The sequence below is a fragment of the Pogonomyrmex barbatus genome, unplaced genomic scaffold (assembly GCF_055798465.1).
Source record: "Pogonomyrmex barbatus isolate J1 unplaced genomic scaffold, ASM5579846v1 scaffold13, whole genome shotgun sequence".
Taxonomy (NCBI): Eukaryota; Metazoa; Arthropoda; class Insecta; order Hymenoptera; family Formicidae; genus Pogonomyrmex; species Pogonomyrmex barbatus.
Genome location: NW_028297109.1, coordinates 5,930,527 through 5,946,195, shown reverse-complemented (window position 1 = coordinate 5,946,195; position 15,669 = coordinate 5,930,527). Strand labels below are relative to the sequence as shown.

At 36.1% G+C, this 15,669-nt stretch overlaps 1 protein-coding gene across 1 annotated transcript in view; it reads left to right on the top strand.

Moving 5' to 3' along the window:
* Positions 1 to 15,669, top strand: part of dlp (glypican dally-like) — a 138,664-nt gene that overhangs the window by 757 nt on the left and 122,238 nt on the right. The window lies entirely within an intron of this gene.

The following is a 15,669-nucleotide window of genomic DNA, read 5'->3' as shown; positions in this document are numbered from 1 at the left end:
TATTATGTTAATATTTAAACAAAAAAGAAGTCTTGATATTAATTAGAATTTATTATGTGTGCAATTAACATAATTTTTGTGATAAAAGTAATGCGCAATCATCCTCACTTTTGTTATGCTAAAATAATCAACATTTTTTTAAATGTAAATTTTAATAAATATTTAATAAATACGTACAAATTATGTTATTTTAATATTTTAATATATTTTTTAATCGTTTTAAAAATTTTATATTTTATATTTGTTAAGATCAACTAACATAGCTTATGTTAAATTTATACATAAATATGTAGATTAACATAAAAACTATAATCAGCAAATTGTTTCACAGAAATACACATATTTTCCAACTGTGTAATTTTCATATAGAATTTTTGTTATTTTTAATCTTGGAATAGAGCAAAGGTAATATGAATCAATATATTCAATCAAATCAAAATTAAAATTTTTAAGAAGATTGTAATTTTCTCATTTATGTATAAGAATATTTATCTTGATTTAAGATTAATTTTTTTTCTGTGTAGGGCTTAGACACAATGAACCGGAATAAGAAATAGAACTTAAACTAGAATAGAACCTAAATGTAAACAATTGGAAATTGTAAGGGATTGTAAAGAATTGTAAAGGATTGAAAATTATTTTTGATCAATGAAAGAACATTTTGTTATTTCTTAATTATGTATTGAAGCATAGCACGTATTGAAATTTTTGATATATTGCATTTTAATTCTTTATTTCTATTTCTTTAAATTCTTTATTTCTTTCATATTCAAGTTTCAAATTTGTATCGCAATGAAAAGAAAGATCAAGGAATAGAACACTAAAGAATTATCTCGACATATAAGAAATCACGATACGCAATCAAGAAATACGAAGATTCTCTCATTGATCGAAAGTAATTTTCTGTTCTTGATTCTTTATATTTAATTCTGTATTCTTTATGTTTAATATTTATTGTGTCTGAGTCCGCATTCTCGTATTCTACGCCCGGCTCGCTTCCACCATATTCATGGTTGCCACAGGCCTGGAAAACCGGGAAAAGTCATGGAAATTTAAATTGGTCAGAGAAAACCAGGAAAAGTCACGGAAATTTAAATTGGTTGGAAACCTGGAAAAGTCAGGGAACGATATAAAAAAGTCTGAAATTTTGAACTTTACTCATAATTCCCTCACGTTCTTGTTCTAAAAAGTATTTATAATTTTCTTATTTATCTCATCCCTTTCTGTCATAACTGCATTCTTTTTTCAATATTATTTATTTTTTTGTTGTCCTGAAATTTGCATTCAGAATTGTATTATGTATTATTAAACTTCTAAGTTTGTGTTACATTTAATAATATAAATTACCTTGTGATCTTTGCTTTTAAACGTTAAAATTTAAGATTACATATTAGTCATGAAACATTCTCCATTGTCGTCTGTAAAATATAGAAAAGCCGACTTTCAGAATTTCTTTTCTGTGATAACTCTGATATTGAACAAATATTCACTTGCGCGTGGAAAAAGGGTAGAGAGGTGATAAAGAAAAATACAGCAAAGAAATATCTTCATCCGATACAAAAAAAATCTTCATTTTTGGATCGTCACGTGGAAGCTATGCGGCCACATTTAGCGTTTATGCAGGATATGAACGAAAGATGTATTTAGAAATCTATTCGTTTAATGATGTTTTTTACGGTCAAGATCTCGTGGAACGATAGCGAGAACTCTTGATATATCCGCATCTAATGAATTAATGTCAGTCTTAATTCAACCAAAGACGAGATCGCATTTTACATATCAAGTATATTTAATCTTTGAAAGAGAGAGAGAGAGAGAGAGAGAGAGAGAGAGAGAGAGAGAGAGAGAGAGAAATATGAGTTTTACATACATGTATATAAAATTCATATTCCTCTCTTTTTCCCCTCTCAAAAATTAAATGTTTTTACTATGTAAATTAAATTTTGCAATATAAATACGACTTCCCGACACACACACACACACACACACACACACACACACACACACAATAATTTTATAGACAATTATTATATGTATATATAGATGTAAGATTAGATTTGAATTGACATAAAGCTGATTTATCGCCGCTGTTGAATCTTATCGTTATTAGGTCACGTTATCTTATTATCAATGGTCGTTTTCAATCTCATTTCACGCGATCAGGGAGACATAATTAAGTAACAATAGATTTTCGAGTCACAGCTCGGTCGCGAATGTTCGACAATGAGTCGAACGTAAAATCAAACGGGAGCAAGACCTCTTCGCGAGGAATTTGGAAACGTTTCGGAATTTGCGGAGTATGCGAGAAACGCTTTGAAACGATTTCGTGAAAATTTTCTTTTCTCGCGCGACGACGATAGAGAAAAGAAACAACCGGTGTCGCGAGGGACGCGTTAACGGTGGAAATCGAGAGCCACTCGTAATGTGATACGCGACGCGCGCCCCTGCAATTCGTTATCGCGCAAAAATAACCGTGCGAGGGCAGCGTCGCAAGGAGCAAGAGAGGGAGGATAAAAAAAAGAGAGAAGAGAGAGTCGGCGACTGCTTTTAAGACTTCCCGGAATCCGGTTCCCCGAGATACGAGAAACGCGGGGTTCTCCGACGAGAACTCACTTCTCCCGTCGAACGGGACGGTAGCTATCGATCCACTCTCTTCCTCGATTCGTCCCGAAAATTCGATTTTAATTACGAGGTCGGCGCGCGGCGCACGATGATTGGGACATCAAAGTTGAATTTATTCATTGGAACGTGCGCGGCCGAGCCTTGCGAACATTCGCCCGCTATATCGAACGGGTTTGGCCTTTCGGCGACTGTGAAATCCTCGCCGAGTGATTGGGCCGATCACAAGGTAAATGCCGATTTATCGTTTTATCCTTCTATCCGCTCCTCTCATTCGTCGCGCACATTTTTTAACGCATAATCCACCAAAATATATCCGATTCCGATATCGCGGCTTTCTTTCGCTTCTAATTATGATGATCTGAGCAAATGCATCGTCGACTGCGTAACCAGACAGAGAACCAAAAAATAAAAAATTAATTTCAGCTTCCAAAATATTTTGAGATTAAATCAATACAGTTCTAACAGAGAATGTTATGTCGCAAAAAAAAAATTGGAGCAATTATTCAGCTTTGAAAAACACCGAACTTTTAAAAGCTCTGTGCAAGTTCCATGATGTTGAAGTTTCAAAAAGATTCTGTTTGCACACACGACGAGTCTCGCGATCGATGATTGCGGTTTTGTGTTACAAACACGATTCAATTGAAAGAAATTTACTAGGGATTGCGTATCGTGCGTTATCAAATACGTAGGACGACAGACATCAGACAGATAATGATAGACTACTATTGGTAGGTCGGTTAGTAATTACGGCATACGTAAGTTATTGAACGTTACCTTTGATGCAGCACCCCTTCGTCTTTTTTTCGAAGTCTGCAATTATCGAGCGCCAGCTGTTGAGCCATTAGAAATTTTTTTTCAATGAAGGATTTTAAATGTGATCTATGAAAAGATGGTTAGTTTAGCTGGTTTATACGACCGCAATACGAAGCGAGGAAGATCTCTGAAATTATTTTCCCATAATCTGATCATAACAAAAAGTTTCTTTTCTCCTAAATTGTCAAGTATAAATTAACGTAACTTTCTCGACTTATCACACATGTGTCGATTAAATGTGATGTTAAATAACGAAAACATCCCGCAATTCGAATTACGCGGAATAAATGAAAATTAATTATACAGCAAAATTTAACGTGAATTCAAGAAACGATTTAAAAATTGAAACTGTTTTAAAAATTATATTTATTCAAAAATTGTAAGATTAAATTTTTTTTTTAATTACATGATATATGTAATTAATCACAGAATGTTATAATTTTGAAACAAATATATGGATTATGCTTTTTCGCGCCGTTTATCTCATGTCATTTCTCGTCTCATTGATATTCGAAAATCCTGACGAATTCTTGACGCGATTTAAAAAATGCAGCGCTTTTAGGGGAAAGAAAAACGAATTACTTTAAAGAGGAGGAAATGTATTGTGTAGGGAACGAGTACCTTAAGGCATAAAAGCCGCGAGAATCAAGCAGGACTCTGATGGAAGATACGCCATTAGCAAAGCTCTTTCTTTCGCCAACTTTGCTCTTTGCTGTCGTCCACATTTTCGGGGTTAAGCATTGCCTCAAAGCTTGTGCTTTTAATTTATTTATATTTCACTATATAACGTTTGAAATTTTCTGGATCAACTACAATTTTCTACGATCACGAATCACGATCTTTTCTATTCTATGTAAATTTTTAAACATTATTTTTGGTATTTAAATTAAAAATCATAATATTTTTTCGAATATTTTTTCAAATTTTAAATAACAAATCATTGTTAATTATCTTGTACATTCTTAGTCTTGTTTAGTCACATCTTATAAGGATCTCAAACCAAAGTTCTCGAAAGTTGGAAAAATTTTATTTTTTTTTTTTTTCATAGTCGTCGACGTTGAAGAATTAAAAAAATGTTACTTCCGTTCATTCTTTATCACATAAAATAATCATCGAGGCGAAAATGAATTGAAAGCTAAGAGAGGCACCGGCGTATATGCAGTGTCATAATCATAAATTCTAACAATCCGCGTGGAATCGCAATTTATTTCGCGAACTTCGGCGAGCTGATTTGCGAGGACCGCGACGTGACCGCCGGTGGATTTATGGTCGATGAATTATGGGCTTTGTTCGTTTAGGGATGGAGAACTTCTCCAGTGGAGTCCGAACGGCCAAGAGAAATGAATAAAATTCCAAAGGACATTCTTGCGCTAAAAATCGACGATGCCGCGGCCGTGATTACGTTTCCTTGTGCTCGTTGATGTATGATTTCCTCTCGACGTATCTGAGATTCTTCCGCGACAATGGCACGTAATTGCCTATTAGTTACTTGAACGTTCTCGATTGACTGAATCGCAAATTAAGATTCTGTCAAAATAAACTCCACTTGGAATTAAAAACTGAAGAACAAGTTTATTCTTCAGTTTTTCTTGTTATTTATCGAACATTCATCGGCGCATCTTTTTCTATTTTTAACGATGAAATAATTAAAAACCTGTTTCTCACCGAGTAACAATTTAGAATCAATAATCAAAGAACAGGTAGATAAATTATTAAAACATTTTAGCACCGTGCGAAAGAATTTACTTTTCAGAATTTACTCGATTGTGAATTCCGTTAAACACTTTGATATTAAATCAAAACTTTTCTACGGTATTCAACGTCGTGAGCAGCGAGATCATTTTCCGCTGCGTTTAACGCGTTGATCGACCGCGGCGAGCAGTACAGTGGGGAAAAAAAAAAAAAAGGAAGCGATAGTGTTAACTCCGTGCATCCCTCTCGCGGCTTCATTAGCACGTTTTGTGTACGGCGAATTCGTTTTAATTTATGGACCTTTGAAACTCGCGGTGAGGTGTTAATGGTGGCGGTCGAGCCAACGACAAGCTCTTGTGTGCCGTGTGTGTATTCACTCCGTTCACCGGTGGCGCGCAGTGGAAAATCTCCGTATTTGCAAAGACGCGCGTATTCGCGTCGCGCTACTCGCGAAATTCGCGACTATCTTGCGCAATCAAACACGCTTGTCAGTCCCCGAAAGAATGCCGGCGTATCTGCTCGCACGAGCGGAAGATAAGCGGCAAGTTTACGCATCGCCAGCATCACCGCACGGTGCGCTATCAGTCCCACATAGGCAAGCAAAAAATTTTTTATGGTCGCGAACCGCAGATATAGACGTATCATATTTAATTCTACACGATCGTGCAGTTTTGTGATTATTAAGCACGCGGTTTCGAATCGTTATAAGAGAGTTTATTATGGTCGCGATACAGTTAATATTTCAACGTGACGTTAACACCACACGCGATTTATTTATTCATGATTCGAGAATATGGAATGTGGAATTTATTATTTGTCATTATGAGATTTAGGAATAATACGAGTGTGTAGATTTATTGCGCTTTTACAAAATTCGAACACAAACCTGAAAATAATTTGAGTTTCTAAAATTATTACGTACGACGTTTAAATTGGTTGTTGAAAGATCAAAAATGTTTATTATTATCGGGTATTATTATCATATTTAAGCATTCCACATGATGATTTTAATGATTCAATAAAATTACTTTTTTAAATCTGTATTTGGCTAAATTTTGCAAAACATTCTCTCATGTATGGTTTATTTTTAGTGTTAGGTTTTGGTTATAGAGTTTTTCTAGAAAGTGACAAAGATACAATAGTTCCAAATCAATATTATGAATTTAGATTACATTGAGAAATTATGTATTGATTAATGATTCAATAAAATTATTTTCAGATATGTTCGGTCAAATTTTTAGATTTGCTAGCAAAATGTATGACGTTCAAATTGATTACTATAGAAGGTAAAAAATTTTTGAAGTATTATCACGTTTAAGCGTTTTAATTAAATAATAATTTTGATGATCCAATAAAATTATTTTCAGATCTGTATTTCGCCAGATTTCTAGATTTATTAGTAAAACGTTCTCTCTGCGTACGTTTATTTTTACACATTAGATTTTGATTATGCAAGTGAATTGAGGTGAACTCTTTTAGAGAATGACAAGTTATTATAATATCTCCAAATCAATATTATGAATTTGACGATTAATGAATTTTAAGAGAAATTATGGTAAAATGATCAATCGATGGTTTGGTAAAATTATTTTCAGATTTTTTAGATTTTAGCCAGCAAAATTGTTCTCTTTGTATATATGTATATATATATATATATATATATGTATAATTTATCAACAAAGTAGTTTTTTCGAGATCGAAAAATGCGAATCATGACTCGCGCGTAGTCTGACGTTAGCTTAACGTATCGACCGGAAAGTGCGACGTTCCATGCAGTGAACGTTAAGACATTTACGACACCCGAGTGTGCGTGATTTACGTTATTAATATGATAAGTTTGTAAATGCGGCTAATTTGTCGTATGCCCGGCGAACCTTCTCAGATTCGCTACTGTGAGAAACCGCCATTCCGAGCGATTTGTCTTCGTTATCATTTTGACTCCGTTGCTCCGATACGGAGCGCGTTTATCGGTGAGATGAAAGCAAAAGCGGCGTGTGGGTCCCGTTGGATTTGCGAAGACGAAAAAGCAGCCGAGAGAGCGAGACGCGGAGACAATCTGGAGTAGGAAAAAAGCGGCTAAGGCGTCCGTTTTATGTTTTATCGCGACAACTGCATCACATGTGCGGGTGCACGCGTCCTTGTGTCACGTTGATACTTCAGGACCGTAGTCTTATTGTCTGATGAACAAGATAAAAAGTAATAATATATAATCGCGCATTTCACATCGCGTATTAATAACGCGCGTTCCGTAAGGAAATTTAGGCTTCGGAATGTAATTGACGAAAAAAATTTGAATTAATAAATTTAGATTTAATAGATTTTTTTTTAAATTTGTCAAAAGTTCGCGTAACCAAAATGTAACACATCCAAAAATATATATAATAAAAGTTAGGAAGATTCACTAATTTTAAAAAAACTCTAAAAAATTTTAAATATACTCTTCTAGATCATTTAAAAAAAAATTTCGAGAAAACATTCGAAAATCTATTTAAAAATGTGAAATAAAAGTAATCAGCCAAATATTTCATTATCAAAGAATTTCTTTTATAAACATAATAATTAATATATTAATACTTTATGACATACATTGAAGACAATTCACGCGTGCATATAATTTTGCAAATTTAAAAATTATGATATATGTTTGGTTACCAGTAAAAGCCACAATTATTGTTCGCTGTACGTACGAATATTTGTAGTGTTTGCCAAGTTAAAGCATAGCTACGCAGGATAATTAATGTGCTTGTTTCTCTCTCCTTTTTCTCCCCCTATCCTTTCTGTTCTCTCATTCCACAGCTTATTATTCGCGAACTACCCACGAGTGGTCGGTAATTAATATCTCAGTTAGTAGCGAGCTCGTTTGTCAATTAGTATTCTGTTAACACCGTGTTCTGATCTTTTTTTTTTTTTTTTATTGACATGCTTGTAGTTTATCTCATTCGAAGCATATTGTTGTTTGAAATTTCGAACGATTCAAGAAAGTTTTGAATGCATTTATAATATTTTGTTACTATGGACATACATGCAATATTCTCTCCCGATCGCATTACATTAACGATACCAAAATACATAAAATCACTACTAAAAAGAGATTATATTTTATTTTTAATTTAGTTAAAAATAATATTACCAATACGTTAGAAAATTTTTACTGATATAATACCTGTTTTTATGTTGTAGGCTTGCATTTTTATTTATTTATTATACTAATTTTTTTTACTTGATAAATTATAGTTTTAATTAATATAATTTTACCAATTCAATGTGTTAACCAAAAAAATTTAAATTTGTAATTCGATAAGAAAAATTCGAGAGAATTCAATTCTCAAGTACATTGACCAGCATATCTCGCATCGAAACGATCATTTATATTAATCCGGATCAATTACTGTTCTCCATTCAACTTTGTCCTTCGTCCTCGAAAAGCCCCGGTCCGGCAATATTCGTATCCCCCTGCTAAATGCAAGGCGACGCATTAACGCGATCATAAAAACCGTGTTTGACATGTAGTTAATACGCCGCGCGTCCGGTGATCTACAGAAGCGAGTGGGAATGTCGGAAAGCTTTTATAACATGTATGTGTGTCTCGATAAAATTTTCCCAAAGCTTTCACTTTCTGATATTAATTTTTTTTTTTTTTATAGATAAAATCTATCTCTTTTTTCACAAAAATAGGCAACGATAATTAATATGATTGGTTGAGAAAATTTAATATGGAAATACATTATAAAGAAAACGAAGGTCTGATTGATTATATTTCGCAAGGCCTTTCGCATGATGTTAACGTCGAAACAATAATTAATCATCCAATGACCTAGTAGAATTAAAGATCGTTATACTCTTTGTATTCAAGAGAAATATTTATCCGATAATAACATAACGTATTTTTTGATCGTATCGTTACATATTAGGGGCTTTGTATATTACGTTTGTAACAAGGACTGAGTTTCTTTTAACTTGAATTTTTTCTCTATTCTTTCCTGTATCCGGAAATTCTTTTTCGACAAAGCTAATCCGCATTCGTCACGTAGATGTAGTTTTCCAAAAAGAAAAGCGCTACTCTTGCCCAATCGTTCCGCTCATGCTTCGGCACGTTCACCGTGTTGTCTGCGAACATTAAAAGAGATCTTCCGGAATATTCGTTATTCATTTGCTCGTGCATTTGTTCGAGCGCGACGTAGCTGTTTCCAATTTTTCTCCGCGCTTTCGCCGGTCGAAAGAGAATTAACCGACAATGGAGCAACTAAACGTGCGAGAACGGAAAAGAGAAAACATAGAGGAAACGTCGTTTTCACGGTACGCAAAACAGATGTACGAGTGCCGTCCTCGCTTTTCTCCCTTTTCGACGGATGCCGCTTTTCCGTTCGAGAGAGAGAGAGAGAGAGAGAGAGACGCGCGCGAGATGACTCAACAAATAATATCATCTGTAGTCATTGTGGCGTTTTTCTTCTCTTCCCTCCCCCTTTTTTTTCTTCGCGTTGGCCTCGATCAGATACACCCGGATGGAGGGTGGTCCGCGATACTTTTACCCTCGACCGTCTCGGCCGTCTACTCGGTCTCTTTCTGTTCTTTTGCGAGTTCTTTCCTGTTGCACGAACGGCGGTATAATGAAACAGGCTTACTCGTTATACTTCGTGCAACGTTCTCCGTCTGTCTCGGGGGGCATTAAGGACGCCGCTTTCGTTGAACCTCGTCTACTTTAATCATCCCCCGGATTTCTTTGCGCTTTCTCGAGAGGGTGAGCGAATGCTGTCGGATTAAAATATTTATCGACCTACGGCGCTCTTGAATTTCATGAAGTCGTGTCATTCCTCGTTACATCCGTCAGCGGATATTGTTGCAGCTCACATATTTATTTCCCTCTAGTTGCGTTCTCTTTATTATTCCTCTTTCCAAGTATTCTTGAATGCACACTTATTTCACTCGAAGTGTGCAGGATGTGCAAAAGTGAATAATTTTCATGTTTCCTCTTGCGTACGACGAATCGCAATACCGTGAGGACAATCCGCGTATTATTAGAATGCCGTTGATTTACATTGTTGTAAATAATTATGGGAACGACATTGGGTGAGTTATTTTAAAATTATACCGTGCACACTCATTGATCATTAATTAATCATTAATTAATATCTTCAACGATGAAAATTTATTTTTTTTTTATGAGATAAGAAGTGGATAAAAATCATGACTTTGTATAAACTTTATTCAAGTCAACAAATTGCTTGTAAAGCAAATTATCAAAAATGGTTAAATTGCTAATTGTAACTTTTAATTACTATAATATACTGTCGTATACACGAATATAATTTAGCGAACTCAGAATAAAAACCGGTTATCTGATCTTGTGCAAAAGACATGCTATCTTTTTCAAAAGTAAAACATGATACTAATACGGCTAATGAGCCGGTATTCTGAGAACTGATTTATGAATAGCGTTATCGATATTAGAGTAGATAAATATTATGTCTTGAGATTATGGACTTAGAAAGTAGTGTGTATGTATGTCGATTAATCGCGTGGACGTGAACTGATTTTAAACGGTTCGTTTCATGCTGAGGCATTAAGTACGTTTTTATCGGCGAAATAGGTTTATTTACAGAATCGAGATAAACTTCGAATCGATAATAACTTGTGCTACATATTTCTTTTATACCGTGCTATAAAATATTTTTTGCGGCATACTATGAAGTAAGTCTTTTGCTGGCAGCATAATGGATTGCCTGACATTTTATTGGAAACGAAAGTTCAAATTTAACGAAAATCAGGTTTAAGGATTCTTAATAACGTTGTTATATTATATTATGATATGCATCTTTAATGACATTTCATTGAATCAGAAAATGACAAATTACTGTCATAAAGAATTTAACTAGCCGTCTCAAGTATTCTTAGTGACATATTGTTATTACCTGTGTTTTTAGACACTGAACTCCCTGATGGGATATTCTAAACTTTCAAAAATACAAAAACAAGCTGAATATGCACTGAAACGTACAATATACTTACTGCCAGTGATCTAAGCAAAAAAAAAAGGAAGAAAAGAAAACAAAAATTTGTCTTTTGAAAAAGTCTTTGTATAAAAATAAACTTGACTTGTCGCATTCAAATGTCTAAAAGTAATGAAGCAGAAGTCACAATATTTTCGCTCCGCTTCTCGTCCCGGTAAAGCAGTGACAGTGCGGAATTTGCCGCTGCGAAAGAAAAGAAGGAGAGAAAGAAACCTCTGTTACACACGATTACGGTCGTCCGTGACAGTCGCTTTCTTTAAAAAATCGCGTCTTTCCCTCGCGCCATTGCGACGGGGGGCGAACGGTGAAGGATCGGCCTCCGAATGGAAAAGAGATTTAAACTCGGGCGAGTGCCACGGACAGGAAGTTATGGGCACTCGGATACGTTTTCTTGAGCAGACTTTCGATCGTGTCGTCGTCGTGTGAGCGCGCGCGCGCGCGCGCGCGCTGCCGTAAGGAATGCAGAATGCAGCCTTTTCACGGAGAGATATCCAGGCCGTTGCAGAATGCAGAGAGCCCGGCCGGGCTTAATGGTCGCTGTTATAAGTTATAACTTTTAAATAACCAGCACCGGCGAGGAAGGGGCCCTCCCCGGCCCCGGCACTGGAAACCAGCTCACCTTGCTTCGGCCGACGCGATGAGTCTCGCTTCGCGTAGCAGTCCTATACGGCTGTCCGTCTTACACACGTATATATACACGTGATACACCCGTGCCTCGAATGCGTAACGACGATATAACGTCGAGAGATTTCGCGGATGCGACGTGCAACACGCGTACTCCGCGTCCCTGCGCCCGCATTTCCTAGCCGGTCCCTTTCGGAGCGTGTAATTCCTGCCGCCGGATTAATTATCATATAGTTGGTTGACGGAGTAACATTATGGTCGTCTTGACGCTCGCAATGATATGAATACAAAGGGGTTATCCTAGGTATATGAATTAATTAGATAGAAACCCAATGAAACTCCGATCATTATATCTGTGTGTGTGTGTGTGTGTGCGCGCGCGCGCGCGCGCGCGCTTGGTGTGTGTGTGTGTGTGTGTGTGTGTGTGTGTGTGTGTGTGTGTGTGTGTGTGCGTGTGTGTGTAATCAACCCAAATTGGTCGTGACAAAAACGGAATATTTAAATATGAAATATCGTGAGAGAAAATAATTTTTTTATAAAAATAATTTTCGTAACTTTTTTCAAATATTGATGAGGAAAACTATCATATTGCTAAGATATATTTGAGAGGAAAAAATTCGAGGATGAGGATTGTTTTATCAATTGAAATAGTTTTACATTGAACAATTTTACAAATTAGAGATTTTTTTCCTCGCAATTAATGGAAATTACATTGCAAGTTATAATGAAACAAGGTTTGGATATTTCCATGTTTATCATGTACATTGCGAGAGCATTTATATATAAATAGTTACAATGTTACTCTCTTTATTTTTTTTTTCTGGTGTATATAATTTACAAATCCTGATCGAGATACGATACTGTTCTCGATAATGAGACGTCGTTTAGTATAATTTCTATATGAAGTACGCAGATTGGAATGCTTCTTGCACATCGATACGGTAACCTCGCAATTTATATAGCTGTTGATTTATACTCTGCATTTTCTGGAGGAACTCGGCCCACGATATATGCATGCAAACCTGATTGCAGTGCGAGATAGGATCCTTTAATAAGATTCATCTGTAGCCTGACGACAGTCTGACGACAAGTTGTACTGAATAATCGTGTCGCGTCCGCGACATCATGTACAGTGAGGCTCGTAATTTCATTTAGTAGTCAGAAAATTTATAACAGTGTCAGGTCTTTATTTTATTTGCAAAATTAGTTTATTGAAATGAATTTCACGAATAATGAAAATGTAAGACCCGGAGTTAATTAAAGTTATTTTTCTACCGCACGCTAGCCGTAAAAATATAGTAAAATTATGTTATAAATATTAGATGATGTTTAATAACTTTTAGTAGTTGTTTAGATTAGTGTTATTGATTATTAAAAATTAATAGACAAAAATTAATTTTTCTCGAATGTTTAGTTATTTCATAAAATGAATATAATAATTTACACAGCCTTTTTGAAAATGGTTTTTATATCGGGACAGGTATCTGACAAATTGGCACGTTGTAAGAAGCAATCTGAATGTTTGACATTTTATCTCCAAGGACAAATGCATTGTTGCGATCCTATAATAACAGTCAAGTAGGATTAGGAACACGCGCGCATTTTTTATCGCGCGGTGGTTCGTAGGACGTACATAAATAAAATTCAGGGGGAATTATATGAGGCCTACTCGTCTTTATTTATCTATTTATCCGGACGTACATAAATGTGGCGGGTCCGGGTAGGGTTTGTCGACCCTGTGATTGATGGGGCACGCTATTTTTACTCGGTGTGCGCTACGTATCGTGAAAAGAAGGGTGGGGGGGGGGAAAGCGGGGGTAAGAAACGAGGTGGAGAAGACACGTTCTTGGTTCGACCGTCCGCAAGGCGTCCCTCAGCTTCGGCAACGAGAGGGAAAGAGAGAGAGAGAGAGAGAGAGATGGAGGGAAAAAGAAGGGGAGACTCTTCGAAGTGATTTATCTCGATTTTATTTTTATTGTGCCCGGCCACGCGAAGGTGACGATTTATCGATTTTTCTTTTGAGGCGTTCTCGTGATGCAGCTGCGACATAACAAGGCGTTACTATGCTACGTTCTCGTTCTAGTTTTTGCGTTTCACGGCGCGAGAAGAACGACTTTGACGACGATATACAAGAGATATTATCGTCAGGGTGTTCCGAAACTGTGACGAAATCGAATCTATCTCTATCCCCCTTTCGGAAGGGAGGGGGGGGGGGGGCAAATGCGTTCCACGGGACAAAAATTCGCCGAGCTCGAAAGCTTAAACGGATAATAGTAATCCACGGCGATTGATAAATGTCAACGACTAATTGAATTTTTCGTCGACAAGTTACCGCTTTGTGAATTCGAGCACGCTCCAATTTGAGCGCACTCCAATTTTGATCTCTCGCGACCGGGAAAGCTTTTTTTCACGCGAGGATATGCCGAAACAATTATCTCGCGTCGTGAATTCAATTTTTCGTCGTACGGTGATATCTTGCCTATGCTTATAGCGTGTAAAATCCAGTTCGTTGCATTTCAGATGCGTTAGATTTTGCCGTTGGATATCGAGAATTATTCATATTCGCTCGAACAGTAGCTCTCAATAATTAGCGATAAATGACGAGTTTTGTTTTTGGCTTATTGATTACTTAATGAATCTCCGATCAAGCACAGTTACACAAAATACACCGCATGGATGTTTCAGAGCTCGTCGATAAAATTTGGGAAAATAAATCGGCATAAAGTGCACAATAAATATTCCGTATTTACCTTTATAAAATATAATGAAATTTATTTTGATTTTAAAATTTTACCGTAGCTTTACATTTGTGTATGTTAATAAAGTGAGGGAAAAATATAAATTAATTCACCGATTATATATTAATATTAGCTTATTTACGCGTATTTATATTATAATTTCTCTGTTTGTAATATAAAATAATAATGCGAGAACGAATTTTTTATTCCTCACTATGGTGGCAGAAAGAGGCTTTGAAACGCTCGGTTAGAATACATAGATAAATGTCTGCAGAGAGTAGAGATAAATTATAGAAACAGGAAACTGAAGAAGGCTGCCGGCAAGCTGTTGCACTCACAATGTAGCCCCCACACTCCCTTCCGGCTTCATATTTACTTCAATATGGCGCTGAGTACTTTTACCTTCTCGTATCTACCTTTTGCGATTAAACATTTAATATTTAATATCCGTTTGTAACTGCAACGATGGAAAATTGTAAATTTTTACATACAAAGCTTCGTATCTTACAAAGCATATTTCTCCACACGATATGACAAATTATCACGATTATCATTGCAGTAAAATATTCATCTTATTTACATATGGCATCTTATTTACATAGAATATTTTCAGCTCGCAAATGTAAATTACATAATGAATGAAGCTAGAACAAAAAGAACAATTTAATTTAGTCGTGAAAACAATAATGACCACAATTAACGAATAAAGCGTTATGGATAAACAATTATTTTTATTGTGAAGAAAGAAATCTTTTTAGCACATATTATCTCTTCAAAAATTCAAACTCTCATAGTAAAAAAAAAAAAAAAAAAAAATGACAGAAAATCCTCAATTTCTCAATTTAACGGACGTACGATGCGTGCGCCATCGCGCAATCGCCTCTTTAAATAAACGGAGAACACGAGACAAGACCAAGGAACGAATGGACATTTCATATTTCAGTACTCTAAATCTTTCGAGTTTGTTACGCGAGAAGTCCTACCCCTCCCCTCCCCCCCCGGCCATCGCGACCTCACTTTGTCCGTGCGTTGAAGCGCTCTTCAAGTTACACTATGTCTTCACCACTTCGCGACGAGGGTTTCGAGACAAGGCTTGGGCCTCGTCACAGGGGCGCTCGCCTTCCGTTACCTGACACTATCCGGAGAGAGTTGCCCGGACTCCGAGGGGGGGC